Source organism: Pongo pygmaeus, chromosome 8 (genome assembly GCF_028885625.2).
Source record: "Pongo pygmaeus isolate AG05252 chromosome 8, NHGRI_mPonPyg2-v2.0_pri, whole genome shotgun sequence".
Classification (NCBI taxonomy): domain Eukaryota; kingdom Metazoa; phylum Chordata; class Mammalia; order Primates; family Hominidae; genus Pongo; species Pongo pygmaeus.
In genome coordinates, this window is record NC_072381.2 from 51,670,017 (window position 1) to 51,686,895 (window position 16,879).

Sequence of the window (16,879 nt, forward strand, 5' to 3'; positions counted from 1 at the left end):
TCAGGACATCTCGATGACCTCCACGCTGCCCGAGAAGCTAGCCTGCTTGCCCAGGGCGGCCAGCTCCTCGCCGCGCGCGCGCCCCTCCACCATGCCCTCCTCGAACTCCATCTGGCAGCTGCCCCGCTTGAACTGCGAATCCGGGGCCAGCTCGTCGGACCAGCTGGTCAGTGTGTCCCGGGGCTCAGCCCTTGCTGCCTCCCGCCGCGGCAGGTCGCTGCAGCCGCCGGGTTCCGGGGCGCCCGCCCGACTGAAGGGCGCAAACAGCACCCCGCCCGCCCCTTGCACGCCCTCGGGGCTGAAGCACCAGGGCACGTCAGACGACGGCGTGCCGGAGGAGTCGAGCGGTGGCGTCCAGGCTCCGGGACTGGCCGGCTGGCCAGGGCCCGGCAGCCGCGTTGCCAAAGTTCAGGCGCGCGCGGGGCCGTGGGCGCGCCTTGGGCGAGGCGTCCGGGCAGGGCGAGGGCAGGCCCAGCATGGCCCCCGACGGGCTGTCCAGCTTTCAGAGAGCTTCGGGGCCTCGCCGGGGTCGCTGGGCCCGGGCCGTCGGGCAGCCGGCTGGGGGCGTAGGCCGACTTGATGTCCAGAGAGAAGAAGGGCTTGAGGCGGCTGGCGTCCTGCAGGCAGTCAGAGAGGTGCAGGCTGCGCAGGCCCTGCTGCAGCGTGCTGGTGGCCGTGGGGGGCGCGGGGGGCTCCACGCCTGCGCTCGGGCCGCCCTCCCTGGCAGCTGCACTCCTGGTGGCAGCGCTCTCTGAGGTAGGTGGTGGCAGCCATGGCAGCGGGGTCCCGGCCGCAGGGCTGGGGGGAGGCTCCGGCGTCCCTAAGGGGGTGCTCGCGTCGCCCTGCACGGCGGCCAGCAGCTTCAGGCTGCGCTCATACTCCAGCAGCTGGCCCAGGAAGTTGAAGTTGGGCGAGATGGACGGGTGCTGGTCCTTCACAAACCTGTAGGCGTCTTCGGAGGACATGCCCATGGTCTTCATGATGTAGGTGATGGCAATGGTGGCACAGCAGGAGATGCCGGCCAGACAGTGGACGATGACTTGGCAGCTGGACAGCTTGGTTTTATCGACGAACTCGATGGACTTGTCCAGCCAGGACAGCAGCTTTTCACAGTAATTGTCGTTGATGGGGACCCGCATGAAGCGGCTCTGGTAGATGAAGTCAGGCTTGGAGCAGGAGTTGCTGGCATTGAGGACAGTAGCTTATTACAATCTGCGTCATCAGATCCTTGTTCAGGACGTCTTTCTGTGAGCCCAGGTAGAGCTGAGGCAGGATGAGGGTCAGGCACACGCTGGGCACAGGCAGGCAGGACTGCGAGAGGCTCATGGGTAGGAGGGCAGCAGGCTTGCCCTCGCAGAGGTCGGGGAAGCAGGAGGAGAAGGTGGGGAAGCCCCCCTCCCCCCGCCATGATGATGGCCACGCTGTGGAAGCAGCCATCCAGCTTGCTCAACAGGATGGAGAGGAAGCTGTCTGAGGCCGCGTGCTCTGGTCATAGACCACCACGGCCTGTGGCTCAGTGGCTTCCACCTGGCTGCGTGCGGCCGGCCGGAGGAACTCCGCAATGGTCACCTTGCCCTTCTGCAACCGCCACTTCACCAGCTTGGAGCAGCAGATGTTGACGGAGCTGAGCACATGCCAGCTGTTGTACTCCAGGAAGGAGCGGCTGTCGATGACCAGGCCCCCCAGGCCCGCCCCGCAGCAGGCTGGCCAGCTTCTTGGCGTCCATCACCTTCCTGGGGAGCTGGTCCCCGGTCAAGATGGGGCAATGGGTCGTGGGGAGGGTGACCCCTGAAGTGAGGAGGGGCTGCTCCGACGGCCCAAGTGAGGCCTCGCGCTGGGAATAACCTAGCACATGGTGCCGGACCTTGCTCGCGCTCACCTCGGGGGCGCTCCGGGGACCCGCACCGCGCTCAAGGCGCCCGCTGGGGTTTGCGGTCCATGGGCCAGGCGGGGGCCCGCGCAGCTGGGGCCAGGGCCGGGGCTCTAATATATATTTAATCAGTGCTCTTCACCACTTCAAAAAGAGAATAGCTTACTTACTATCCTTCTACTATAATTTGGTCTTATTTATAGAATATGTTGAGGAATTGAAAACAAAGATCTAGACTTAAAATCCAATTAGCTCCTACAAAAAAAAAATCCCTCACGTAAAAAAAGGCTGTATCTTAATTTAGAGTAATTGAAAAATGATGCAGGTCTTAAAGAGTACAATTTAAAAAAAATCAGTTCTGCTAAGGTATATTTCTATAGCATCTTAACAGCAACATGTGTGTAAACATATTTCCCGAGAGTTCTCATTAGGTAGCAAGAAAAGCAATCACTTACCAACCACTGCACACTTGTATGTCATCAGAGAAGCCAAAGCTTTTACTTCATCTACACTCACATCAGTGCTGTAACGGATACCTGGTGGTGGTTTTTAAAAAAATGTGTTGGGGTGGGTGAGAAAGAAGGGGATATATTTAGAACAAATTTCAGTAAGTTTCAAAAAAGAAAGCTACAAATTGAAAATATCCACTTTTTACATTTTATACCCAAGCTATGTCCAAAAACACTTGAAGCAGCTCATACGTCAGAACACCATAAAAAATGAATATAAAACGTTTAAAAAAGCTGCTAATAACAGTAACTATGATTTCACAAGACAAAAATCACTCTGCAATGAATTTCTGTACACTTTCCAGAAGGCTTTTTTATGTTCCTTTTACCTTTGGTTTGGGAGACCTGGTTGCAGGGAGTTTGAGAATTCAGCTTGCTTTTTTTTTGGGGGGGGGAGGTAGGGGTGGGAAACAGGGTCTTGCTCTGCTGCTCAGGCTGAGTGTAGTGGCACAGACACGGCTTACTGTAGCCTCAACCTCCTGGGCTCAGGTAATCCTCCCACCTCAGCCTCCTGAGTAGCTGGGACCACAAGTGCACGCCACCATGCCCAGCTAATGTTTGAATTTTTTGTAGAGTCAAGATCTCACCATGTTGCCCAGGCTGGTCTCAAACTCCTGGGCTCAAGTGATCCTCCCACCTTGGCTTCCCAAAGTGCTGGGATTACAGGCATGAGCCGCTGTGCCTGGCAAGAATTCTACTTTCTGATAATTCACAAACATGGGCAATGAATAGTCACCAGGTTCAAAATACCGTATGTCTAAACAGAGGTTTTGGCTTCAAATGGGTATACTGAAAGAGATCCTTACCTGTTATTCTCCTCACCCACTGCCAACCTCTTTCAATCTGAAGATGAGAAAGCCATTTTCCCTTCCTGAGGTTGAGTGATTCCCTTCACCACTTCTGCAAGGAGGGCAGGTAGCCAAGCAGACAGGTACTAGTGCCCCTGTATCTAGTAGCCATTACGTGTTGGTATAGGGTATACAGGAAGTGGGGATGCCCACTGCTTTGGCTTTGGGGGTCTTGGTCAATTACCCTTTGAAGTTTTGGAGTGCTAAGCCACCTTTCTTTCTCTATAATCCATTGCTTCTCAATCCCAAGGAGGAAAGGCTGAGCAGGGTTGATGTTTGACCACACAGTGCTTGGGGCACTGGGTGTTTGTGTGTGAAGGATACCCACAAGAAGCTGCAGCATTTTTTCTACCCTCCCACTCCCAACAGATTCAGCCCCTCTCGACGGGCTGGGTACAATTTCCACTGGGAGTCACAGGTAAGTAATGGGAGCCCCAGGGACAGCTCTTTTAAAGAATTCTGAGAATAAGTTTTTCAGATAGAAAATATGCAATATCTCATGGACTGGCAGTTTGAGAGAACTTCCCTAGTCAATCTTAAAAGCTAGCTTTTTTACATGTTTCTGAAAACATCAACCTTAATATTGATAATGTTTTAAGAGAATTTATTTATTGTACACATGATCATAAAGAGCATATTCTAAAGCTGAACATACTTATTTGGTCTACTGTAAAAACAAATTATATTTAGAGGAGTATGTGCTTAGAACTATATCTTGTATATAATTGATTCTCAAATTGTGAAATAAATGTACTCATTATTAAACTTTTAGAATGCAAAATTACAGGTAATTTTTCTAGCACACAGCAGATATCTGTATAGCTCACTCCCCCATTTCATTCAGGTCTCTGTTAAAAACTTCATTCTGAGAGGCTCTCCCTGACCGCTGTATTTAAAAGAGCACCTCTTTCTCACTCCCACTTTCCCGCCTCTCCTACCTTACTTGTTTCTTCAGATCGTTTATTATTACTGACTTTGCATTATACATGTGTTTATTATCTGGCTTCCCTACCTGGTAAGTTAGCACCACGAGGGCAGACTTTGTTATGTTCACTGCTTTAATTCCTGGTTCCTAACATAGAAATGGCATATATTAGGCACTCAAATACATGCTGAATTAATATATGAATATTCTGACTCTTAAAATTTAAAAAAGAAAGAAAAGCTATGGCCACAAAAACTTTTGACATACATGTTAAGTTTTAAATAACTTACCGTAAGCCTCCATACATATCATGAAAGGACTGAAAGTATACAAAATTGGGGATGGGGGTGACGGGGAGATGATGGTCAAAGGGTACAAAGCCTCAATTAGGAGGAATAAGTTTCTTTGAGCTAGATTGCACAGCATGGTGAATACAGTAAATAATAATAGATTATACATTTGGCCCAACATGGTAGTTCACGCTTGTAATCCCAACACTGGAAGGCTGAGGTGGGAGGATCACTTGAGCTCAGGAGTTTGAAACCAGCCTGGCCAACATAGTGAGACCTCATTTCTACAACAACAACAAAAAGTACTGCACATTTCAAAATCACTAAGAGTAAATTTCAGATGTTTTCACCAGAAAAAAAATGATAATTATTTGCAATTGTTTCTAGTGGTGAACAGATTAATCAGCTTGACTTAATTATGCAATGTTGTATTCATAAATCATAAAATTACTTTGTACCTCATAAATATATATCTACAATTTGTCAATTTACAATTTAAAAAATAAAAAAATTGAGAAGACTTCCCAGTCAGATGAGGCCCATAGAAAAGGAAAAAAATTGTAAATAATATTAAGATGAATCCTTTGTATCTTAAAAAAAATTGAGTTGGGTGTGGGGGCATGTGCCCGTAGTCCCAGATACTCAGGAGGCTGGGGCAGGAGAATCGCTTGAGCCCAGGAGTTGCAGGCTGCAGTGAGCTACGCTCAGGTCACTGCACTCCACCCCAGCAACAGAGCCAGACCTTTTCTCAAAAAAAAATTGTTTAAACACTAAAATGTGCTTTTCAAATTTTTCAAAATGCTTCTAAGTAATACCACACATTTAATGATAACTACACTAAGCCAGGAAAATAGTCAGGCGCTGTGCCCAGGCGACCCAGCTTGCACCATCCGCTTGCATGGAGGGCTGCTAACGCCGCTCTCCTAGGATGGGTGTCACAACTGCGAGGAACATTGCACATGGGGAATCTGGCACGGTGCCCTGCAAGTGGTCAACAGGAAAATCTCAACTATTACCACTGCTATAACAAGTATTACAAAGTAATGGCATGTAACAAAGCAATTAAAAAGTCTAAACTGACAGGAGTTTGAACAAATGACTTAATAAACCTTGGTTTCATTACTTCTACATAAATTCACAGGAAGTGGTAAAACAATGTATTAATTAAGAACTAGTATTTCTTCTCCCACACATAAATCACTTTTTCCATTGCTCTTTTAGAGCCTGTGGAAGTCATCACTACATTATTTTTCATTTTCCTTGCTTTCTTAAGTGGAGGAAAAGTTACTTTCTTTTAACTTAGAAACATAAAAATTTTAACTTGCATTTAGCTGGGAGCTAAAAACTGCTGGAAACAATGATATTCATAAATCAAACAGAAGCATTCAAATGGCAAGCCTAATATTCTAGAAATAGATGCTATTAAAAATTAGAAACCAGACCCCTCCTTCCACACAACAGTGTAAACAGAATGTCCAGTTTCTCATAAGTCATGGAATGATATGAGTCAGAAACTGTGTGTGTATAACAAAAGACATGTTCCGCTGGATGGAACCCAGGAATTCTTGTTTGTAAAGTTAAATTTTCTTTCCCAGCTATACCCATTTAGAGAGCTCAACTGCTAAACAGTGAAGAGAAGCAGTTTCACAAATTACCTCTCACACCACAGGCATTTTCTGTAGGCTATGAACCAATAAAGGTTTAGTGAATGGAAGCACAGGAGGAGCTATAAAGAAAGTAGCAGCTTAGTGGAAGAAGCCCCGGAGCCAATAGAGCAGGGACAGGGAGGGGATAGAAATGAATGCAAGTGATATTGCCTGGGCTAAAGAAGAAACATTTTCATTTTAAATTTCTAGTTAACCAGTGATTCATACATGTTTTTAATTCTAGAAATTGGCAAATATCGAGTACTGGGCTACCTAAACTGGTAGTCTGAAAAACAAAAAATTTTAAAGTGCACCCATTAATAAAATACTCTGCAGCAATACTTGAGACAAAACAATCTCCAATAAGACATGATGTACCCACACACAGAAAAAGCCAGTTACTCTTCCTTCTCTGGGTTTGGAAACTAAAGATAACTATCAAAAATATACTGTCACCTGAAAATTCTTAACTACATTCTAAGGGACATTAAGAGATTTAAGTAAGGAGGCCAGATGTGGTGGCTCACCCCTATAATCCCAGCACTTTGGGAGGCCGAGCTGGGCAGATCACTTGAGGTCAGGAGCTCGAGACCAGCTTGGCCAACATGGTGAAACCCCATCTTTACTAAGAATACAAAAATTAGCTGGGTGTGGTGGCATGCTCCTGTGTTTCCTAGCTACTCACGAGGCTAAGGCAGAGGTTACAGTGAGCTGAGATTGCACTACTGCATTCCAGCCTGGGAGACATTTTGAGACTCTGCCTCAAAAAAAAAAAAAAAAAAAAAGACTCCAAAAGGGAAGGTATTCTACTTAATGGATTGGGAAAAATTAGCACAACTGGAGAATGTGAAGGACAAAATGATGCGACATATACATACAAAGTTCTGAAAGGCAGGGAAAGCCTAGCACTTTTTAATGCCTACTCCCATTCAAATATACTCAATTTGAAGTTGTTCAATAAAGTCAAATAATAGGTAAATACATATGCATACAAGAAAATCAGAAAATCTTAAAATATTTAAGCCAAAATGAAGCAAGAAGGATCTTATGTGGTCTGAATATTGTCACTTTTTATAAAACCAAGCCTTTCCTCCTTCAGCAGAGAAGGCTGAAGGTGAACAGGACCAACAGAGATGAAACAGGGGCACAGAACAGAAACTAGGAGGAGGAAGGAAGAGATGTTTTATTCCAGAAATGAAGGAAAGTAAATTATATTTTTGTATCCCAAAGCCTTAGAGGGTTGGGCATGGTGGCTCATGCCTGTAGTCCTAGCACATTGGGAGGCTGAGGCAGGAGAACTTGAGCTCAGGTGTTCAAGACCAGCCTGGACAACAATAGTGAGATCCCATCTCTACACACAGACACACACACACACACACACACACACACACACACACACACACCCCACACACACATCTTAAAACTCTGTTAGACTCCATTGATGCATTACTAGTGTTTGGGATCAACTGGGTCTTTGGTCAACTGTGCTAGTAGGAATGAAGGTAAATACTTTTAACAAAGAGCAGGAGTCCACGGCTGGCTAAGCTAGACAGTGAATGGGCTTGGTACACAGGTGTCAGCCACAGAACTGATGCCATTAGAAACATGGCCTAAAAATCAAGGCCACCCTGCTGACAAAGTCATCTGTGCATCCAGCTCACCAGAGGAATCTAAAGACACACCACCCATGACGTTTATTATTTATCAATCTCAGTAAAGCTGGAGGAAGGGCTAGGGATAGAATGACGTATGTACTACAATGGGAACTTTTAAATCATTCCTTCTATTCTGAACAGAAACTGACTAAACAGTTATTTTGTGTTAACTGGTATCCAGATGTTTCCAAAGAATATTAGTGAAATGCAAACATCTGCAACTATATACAGTACAAAGCACTGATCTGATTTTTAACTTAATTACCACAGATATTCCTTAGTATGCTCAAGTCTAATGAGCAGTGCACGCTAAGTTTCTCTAGGAGAAATAAAAATCAAAAGCAAAAACTAGCTTAAGTTGCTATAGTGATGAAGAAAACAAACCAGCTCATTACTTTAAAAAAGATTCAGTGAAAACCACAATTGACTAAGCTTGAATTTTTCTTCCTTTTCCTAGCTGACTCAAAAGCAAACACACAAAAGCCTCCAGCTAGAGTCACTGTTTTTTTTTATAATTAATCATTAACAAAATATTTATGAAAATTCAAATGGTTTTAAAATTACTTGAACCTGGTTCTCTTAATAGGGTTTGATTTATTCATCAGAAATCTAATTTCCAGCTGTACTCTCTCACTTTTCAGGAACTATTTATAAAATAACCAAGAATTCTACCACAAGCACAGAACCCCCAGAAAAGCAAAAAGGCCTCAGAACAACTCTTAATATTCATACATTAACACTCTTGCCACTTACTCATCAGATCATATTTTTTCACTTAATATTAATGTACTTTCTAACCCACAATAATGTAGCGTAACTTAATTTAAAATGAGGAGAGGAAGGTTAGAAGCAAGGAGGAACTATTAATGTCCACCCGCAAGTAATGACCATCTGAAATACTATGTCTCAGATAAAAATTCAGACATTCAGCATGGGGAAGGAGCACTGCATATAGGAGCTAAGAAAAAGTATACACTTTAGGCTGGGTGTGGTGGCACATGCCTGTAATCCCAGCACTTTGGGAGGCTGAGGCGGGCAGATCATTTGAGGTCACGAGTTTGAGACCAGCCTGGCCAACATGGTGAAACCCTGTCCCTACTAAACATACAAAAACATTAGCTGGGCATGGTGGTGCACGCCTGTAATCCCAGCTACTAGGGAGGCTGAGGCAGGAGAATTGCTTGAACACAGGAGACAGAGGTTGCAATGAGCTGAGAATGCACCACTGCACTTCAGCCTGGGTGACAGAGTGAGACTACATCTCAAAAAAAAAAAAAAAAAAAGAAAGAAAATAAAAATTATACTTTAATTGCTTTAGCAGCATCAATGTACTGTTCTGTATAAAGTAGGCAAATACCATCTTAGATTTTTAATTCATTGTCTAAATCTTTTATTTTAACCTGAATAAATTTTGAAAAGACAACTAAGCTTTCTGGGAAGCAAATGTTTAGCTGATGTTGGAAAAATGTAATGTAGTGACAGATCAAGGAAAAAAAAGGAAAAATACTTTTTTCATTAAAAATTTAAAATTATAATATGTATGTATGTATTTCTGTCAAAATTGAAATACAAAAAGAAAGCTGAAGACTCCCTTGACTACCACTTGTGACCCATCTTCTCTAACTGTATATCCTTCCAAATCATATTCCCTGCAGTTATATATGTACATATCCATAAAACATACAGCTTTATTTTATGTTAGGTATTTAACTTACAGCCTGATGGATGGAAGATTATGCATTAAAAGGGGGAACTTGTTAATATTTTTGGTAGATTCTTTTATTCTGATCTTGATTAACAGTAAACTTAGTTGCACTTTCCCACCAAATACGTCTTGGAAACGGAGATGATACTAGTTAAAATGGCAAATATAAAGTTGGACTTAGTAAAAGATAACAGTAACTTGTTATTAAAAAGTTTCAAAGGGATAAAGTCTTGAAACCTCAGGTATCCAGTTTCATGTAAATTACTTACAAGTCTAGGTGATATTTGAGATGGGTCTTAAGAGAGGAAGAGGAATCCTAGGGAGGGGGAAGCGAGGCATGGACAGGCAGAAGGACAGCACTATGCAAGGGCGTGATGGAGAGAAGTACGTGCATGGATTTCCAATTTTCCTGAGGATAATTTTATACCAGATCTTCTTTATTTTAAAAATCCAATCCTTTTTCTTAATAACCCCTGTCTGTCCCTGATACCACCATTTTTTTTCTACCAGTCTCTCAGGCTAGAAATTTTGTAGTTATCTTTGCCTCTTCTCTCCATCCTGTAAATCCTACCTGTTGGGAATACATTACTGTCCTTTCTTCAAAATGTTTTATCTGTCTTTTCTTTTTCATTCTCTGCTATTAACTATAACTTCATTCTCAGTTCCACTGCTGCCTAGCTTTCTGTGTCCTGCTAGGTTCATCATTATCCATCCAACAAACATAAAAGGAAAACTGTTTCTACTTACACACTTCTGAAACCAAATGTGTGGGTTTTCCACACTAAGCAGTTCTCCAGTTCTCTGCAGATACAAACTGGGTGTCCTGCAATTCAGTTTTGAATTGCCATCAACTGAGATCATAAGACTGCTGAGCAGTTGGTTTGAGAGGGAAGATCCTGAGTTCTGTAGGGCATATCACTTTGGAAATGTCCATTAAACATCCAAATGGATATGTCATGGAGGCAGCTGGAGTTCAGGTTAGAGGTCTGAGTCACTGATAAAACTTTGGGAGTTGTTGGCAAATGATGGTGTATTGGTCAGAGTCCAATTAGGAAAGAGAAGCCAGTCATTTGAACAGGAAAAGTGTACATAGGGAATTGTTAATCGCAACAGGGAAGTGGAGTAACCAGGCACAGACTAGTAGGAAGTATGGGAGGAGCAGCCACTAGTCTAGGGCTGAGGTAGAGAACTCAGGAGAGTCCTCCTCTCTTAGTGCCCTGCCCCTGCACCTCATCAGAGGAACCCAGCCATGGCCCTCTGCTTGTCAGGAGAGTCACTGGTGCTATACCACTGGAACTTATTAGAAATACTTCCTTAGGTGCTGGGGAAAGGAGCGGTGTCTCAGAAGAGTTACTCTATAATAAAACTTCCTGGAGCTGGTGGGAGGAGTGGGACCTGCTGGGCACTGGCCACTGTGTCCCTGGAGAAGTCAACCACCTGCAGGAGCCAGGCAAGGGAGCATAGGAGAACCAGTAGCAAAGATGGCTTTCACCTACAAAGTCTCTCCATTGCTCTAGATAGGAGGTGGCGGTCAGAGTGGGATACTGTGGGGTTTGCAGTCCTTGGACCTGACAAGGTCTAAGGTCTGATCATGGAGGGAGGGGGAAGCTGAGGTAGGGCAGAGGACAAGAATGGGCTTCATGAGACCAAAAGGATGTTAGAAGGATTATTTACCCGGATACTGACATCTCCAAGAAGTAAGAGGCCTAGTGTGAAGAAGTTACAACATCCTAAGCTCTTCATGGATAAGGGAAGCATGCGCCACGTGGGTAGCCTCCCCAGTCCAGCACCCAGTATATAGCCTATGCAGAGTGAATACCTGGAGGCTGCTGGGGGTGAAAACAAGGTCCCTGTGACAGGACCTGAAGCCTGGGGGTCTCGGTGACAGGAGTGGGCCTAGTTTTTTGGTGTAGAATTGAACCTTGTGTGCACTGGTGGGATCATATTGAAAAGAAACCCTCCAAGACTAAAGGAAGATGCATCCTCTGACAATGTACGCTCTGTAGGCGTCCCAAGTAGCTCGGCTGGGGGTTAGATGGGCTCCAAGGCATTTCCTCAGGTGGCAATGGGCAGATCCCTGGGAAGGCAAAGCTGTGCAGGAAGAAAATGGCAAGATGCTACCTTCCCTCAGGGAAAGCCCCTTTCCCGGGAGCAGGGAAGGAGGGCAGTTTAGGCTGGGTCAGTTTGTTCCTGCCCTCAGAGTCTGTTGGTCCTGGAAAAAGAGGGCCTTATTTTATTTATTTATTTTTCTTTGAGACAGTGTCTTGCTCTGTCGCCCAGGCTGGAGTGCAGTGGCTCGATCTCAGCTCACTGCAACCTCCGCCTCCCAGGCTCAAGCGATCATCCCGCCTCAGCCTCCAGAGTAGCCGGGACCACAGGGACCACGGGCGCCCGCCACGACGCTGGCTTTTTAAATTTTTATTTATTTATTTATTTATTTATTTTGACAAACGTAGCCTCCCTATGTTGCCCAGGTTGGTCTTGAACTCCTGGGCTCAAGCAATCCTCCTGCCTCCGCCTCCCAAAGGGCTGGGATTACAGGCGTGATCCACCGCTTCTGGCCAAAAGAGGGCTATAGGGCACCCCCAGAACGCGAGATCTCCCTCGTCTGTCATCTTTACAGAGGAGGAAGTGGACTCCCAATCCAGCCAGTCCATTCGCCCCGGGCACGGTGACTCCGGGGCGGCCAGAACCAAATGTGTCTCCTTCTGGCTTTTGCAAGGCATCAAGTAACCCGCGCCAGGCCGCACAGCTGCCCTGGCCTTCAGCGAGGACTCCCCGAGCGAGGTGCAAGCTGCTCGGGAGTGCCACCGCAGGAGTTGAGGCAGCAGATTCCGAGGACGGGGTGGGGCTGAATCGGGAGGGACACGGACCCGGTGGAACGCACTGCGCGGACGGCGCTGGCGCCCGCACTCAGCTGTTGACGAGTCTTTCTTCCCGCTCTCCCCTGAAAGTCGTCCAGGCGGCGGTCTCTTTTTTTCTGCCTTTTTGTTTCCCTCCGGCGAGTCGGCGCGAGGGTGAATTTCCGTTTCCGGCGGTGTCCAAGCGGACCTAAGGAGTCGCAGTTGTGAGCAGGTTCGGTGCCGGGGCCTGGGGTAGACGGCGGTGGGGTCCGTGGCTCTGGGGCACTGGGAAGATCGCGAGTCGTGCGCGTGGGAAGGTCCTCCCCCAGTCCTCCGGGTCATCTTTGCTCCCGAGGAGCAGCATATTTCGCATCTGCCTGAGGTGTGCCTGGGGGTCGTTGGGAGAGTGACGGGATGAATCCCTGCAGAGAGCCCGGACTGGGAGGGAAGGTGTCGGGGAGACGTCGTTTCCTGGCGACATGGTCCCAGCAGGCGACTTAGACCTGAGCCAAATCTGTTGACCCCAAATTGTGCTTTTCCCACCAAGAAGAAAAGGGAGAGAAACAGTACAAGTTCGGCAGTAAAATATAGCAGAGAAGCAATATAACCTCTGAAATCACACAGCTATTCAGTTTCAAACGGTTCCTAGTGCCCAGCTCTCCTAGCTCCCGGCCAGTGTTCCTTGACATATGGTGATATATAAAGACTTTCTGTTTCCGCTCGTGTGTGTGTCTGTGGGAAGCCTCTGACTCACTTCTGTGCCCCAGTAGCACCCTGTGCAGCCTTGCAATGTAGCCCTTATTGCATGGCACGGAAGATACTAGTTTGGATTTCCTCTGCAAGTCAGATCATAGGTATATCCATTTACTGGCACAGCGGCTAGCACATCATATACAGACACAAACATTTATTAAATGGAATGAATACAGGACCTTAACTGAATGAAATGGCACCCTGCCCCGCTTTTTCTCAATCAAGCTGTCAGATTTTATGCAGCCGGATATTCCAAAAAAACTCACTGATTCAGTGATTACCAATTTATTGGCCACAGATTCCCAGGTACCTCAGAAATCACTGGAAGGGTCTCTGTAAGTCCATGAGGTCTCCAGGCATCATCTAGAACCAGTCATATCTCACACATACAGATATTGCTATTTTTCAAATGTATGTAGATGAGCTGTAATTTAGGAGTTTTAGAGTCAACAGGTACTAAAAGTAATACTGCGATCATATTGGAAGTTCATAAAAACGTTTTAAATTTTTTATTGAAATGTAAGTTTTAGTTTAAGTTAGGAAACCACTTCATTAGCCCAGTCGATATCTAGGTCTGAGCTGTCCAGTATAGCAGCCACATGTGACTATTTAGAGTTGGAATGAAATTAATTAAAAATTCATTTTTTCAGTTTCTCTAAGTACATTTTAAGTAACCACATGTGGCTAATGGCTAAATGGCTGAAAAGTACAGATATAGACTATTTCCATCCTCGCAGAAATAGATACTGGTGATGTTGACACTTGAGATGAATAAAAAGTAACTTAACCATAGAAGGTAACCTTAGCAGAGGTAACTCCTCTAATTTATAGCATAACAGAGAGAAATGAAATTGGGGATGGTGAAGCAGTTTCTACCCTTGTTCAGTGAACAAATACATCATCCCTTCATAAAGAAATAAATGAAATTTAATGTTTTTCCCTGGGTATTGCCTGGATTGTAAAATGCTTCTTCCTTGTAGGTTAGAGTTACTTGTTATTGGTAAACAGCCACTATGGAGAGTAAGGACAAGAAGAAACACCGAAAGAAAAACAGCGGACCCAAAGCTGCAAAGAAAAAGAAGTGGCATCTGCGGGATCTCCAGCTAGGAGACGAAGAAAATGCCCAGAAGAGAAATGCCAACACTTTCGCAGTTCAGTCTGCTGTGTGGATGGCTCTATCCTTTCACAGGTGTGTTTAGCTACAGTCTGATGGTTCTTCCGTTGATTCTTTTTAAATAATAGGAGCCTCTCACAGGTGACATTTGGATTCACAAGTCTAGTCCAGCTCCAAAGGACATGGAGATGCATGCTGTGTGGCGTTTACTAAAACGTGAGAAGACTTCCCATAGAAGCTGCCTTGCCTACAGCATCTGCACACTGGTTGGTGTTTCTTACCCAAGATACAAGAATTTATAGAATTTGTTTCTTCCTAAACTTTAAACTGTTTCTATGGTGATAAGTGTGCTTTTTCCCTCTGGATATATTTTATAAAGTTGTAATATAAAATACAAAAATTACAATATGTAATACTAACATAGCTTTATTTAGTGAGTCCTTGTGATATTCTTAGCAGTGTACTTTAAACATTATTCAACTAAATCCTTCCAGCAGGCTTACCAGAGTAGGAATCATTCTTGCCCTCATTTTATGGACAAGAAAACTGAGGTCAAGAAAACAAGTTACCTCCAATCATATAACCAGTAAGTAGGAGAGCCAAATTTAACTCCAGAGCCTCTGCTCTTACCTGTTATGATGCACTGCCTCAGTATTTACCTTTTGGTTTTTAAAAAACTATTAAAATCACTCATAAAACAGTCAGATTTTAGTAGTGTTTAATTTTCAACTCTATACTATTGAAGTCATCTTGTTACATCTTTATTGAACAGCAATTGATTTGGATAGCGGTCAGAAGTTAATAATTGACAAGTTACTTATATTTTTATATTGTCTGTTGTACTCTCTATAAAATATACTAAAGTACTCATATCTGTAAGGATACTAAAAAAAAGTCTACTTATAAGGTTGATACCTTTTACTCTATTTTGAAAGTGAGTTTACTTTTTTTTTCTTTTTTAAATAAATAGGACTCTGGATTTGAAGACACAAAAGCATCATATTCCAGTCATTGATGGAACTCCACTAGAGCCCCCACCAATAGTGGTAGTGGTGACAGTGCCTCCAAAGTTGGAAAGAGCACTTTGATACAATGCCTCATTCGGAACTTCACCTGGCAGAAGTTGACCGAGATCAGAGGCCCTGTGACGATCGTGTCAGGTAGGACATGCCGCCACAGACACAGAGTCGGCGTGGCTGTTGTCATCTGAGGGACGTGCGTGTGTTTGTTGTTTTCTTGAGTGGAACATGTTAAATTCTGTCATATCATGTTACCTCTCTTATACTTTTACTAAGTTAGCTATAACTTCAGAAAAGGGTAAGTTCCCAGAGATGAGGATGTGATACGTGTCTTATCCTGAGTGCTCTGTGGCTTTGCCAAGCGTGTTCCTTGGAAGGGCCTAGCAGGCCTGGTCACTGTGAACACATCATTTAACAGACAGCACGTACCTCCTATGTGCCAGGTGCACGTGCTTGCCCTTATGAAGCCACATGCTGGTGGAAGTGTGTGTTTTCTCTTTTTCCTGGGAGAATTTGTCTGCTTTGGGAGGTGGTGACCTTTCCAAGTTTGAGGGAAGATGAAACAAACTTCCAGTGGTAGAATGGCAATGTATACTCTGAAATATCTTGTTATTGTGGTAATATAGTTGGATTGAGGCTTTTCTTTATCTTTGAAGCATCCATATTTTCTTTTCCTTTTTTTGAGACAGTCTTGCCCTGTGGCACATGCTGGAATGCAGGGGTGTGATTACAGCTCACTGCAGCCTCAACCTCCCAGGCTCAAGCAATCCTCCTACCTTAGCCTCCTGAGTAGTGGATGCCACCATGCCTGGCTAATTTTTCTTTTTTTTTCCTTTTTTTTTGTTTTTATATTTTTGTAGAGATGGGGTTTCCCCATGTGGCCCAGGCTCGTCTCAAAACTCCTGGGCTCACCTGCCTTGGTCTCCCAAGGTGCTGGGACTACAGGCGTGAGCCACTGTGCCCAGCCCATATTTTCTTGATCATTTTCTTATTACCTTAATTTAGAAATAGTTATCATTATAAATATTCTGTTGCATTATGTTTGAGGTTGTTTGTAGCGATAGTGGGAACGTGGGAAGTTTTGATAGAGGCGAAGACATTGGCCTGCAGCTGAACAGCAGGATCATGGTTATCGTGGAGCCTGTGCAGTCAGAATTTTCCCCGTTTAAGCACTTTTATTCATCTGGGTAGACTTTTGGTATTATCTAAATTTAGAACACAGCAAGAAAAACAGGATGGAATTTATTTTACCAGTTTTTGCCTATAAAAATGAACTTGTGGTATACTCCTGTAAACGTATATGGTGTTTTACTGGATGCAATTAAAAAATGAAAATTAAGAGTTGATGGTTAGAGTTTTTTCAGGGTCTTTTTAAAGTAAAATTTTCATCTTTTCACTTACAGGTAAAAAGTGCAGACTCACCATTATTGAATGTGGGTGTGATATTAACATGATGATTGATCTGGCTAAAGTAGCAGATCTGGTAAGTCAGCTGGGGCAGCCTGGGGTGCTGATGGAGACTTACAGCATTGTGATAGGTTATTTACCCCATGATGAAGGGAAGAGAGTTTTATGGTTATTAAAAGGATCATGGTCATTATCAGGGATATAGTAGATGTGACTGAATTGATGATGATAATAATAATAGTGATAAATGTTGTCATATTAATAATACAAATGGAATGTGCACAATGAAATGTAT

The 16,879-nt window shown here is 44.4% G+C and overlaps 2 pseudogenes; one reads left to right on the forward strand and one right to left on the reverse strand.

The window, feature by feature from the left end:
- LOC129045026 (dual specificity protein phosphatase 8-like) lies at positions 1-12,633 on the reverse strand (annotated as a pseudogene).
- LOC129045027 (ribosome biogenesis protein BMS1 homolog) overlaps positions 12,581-16,879 on the forward strand; it is a 15,902-nt pseudogene continuing 11,603 nt past the window's right edge.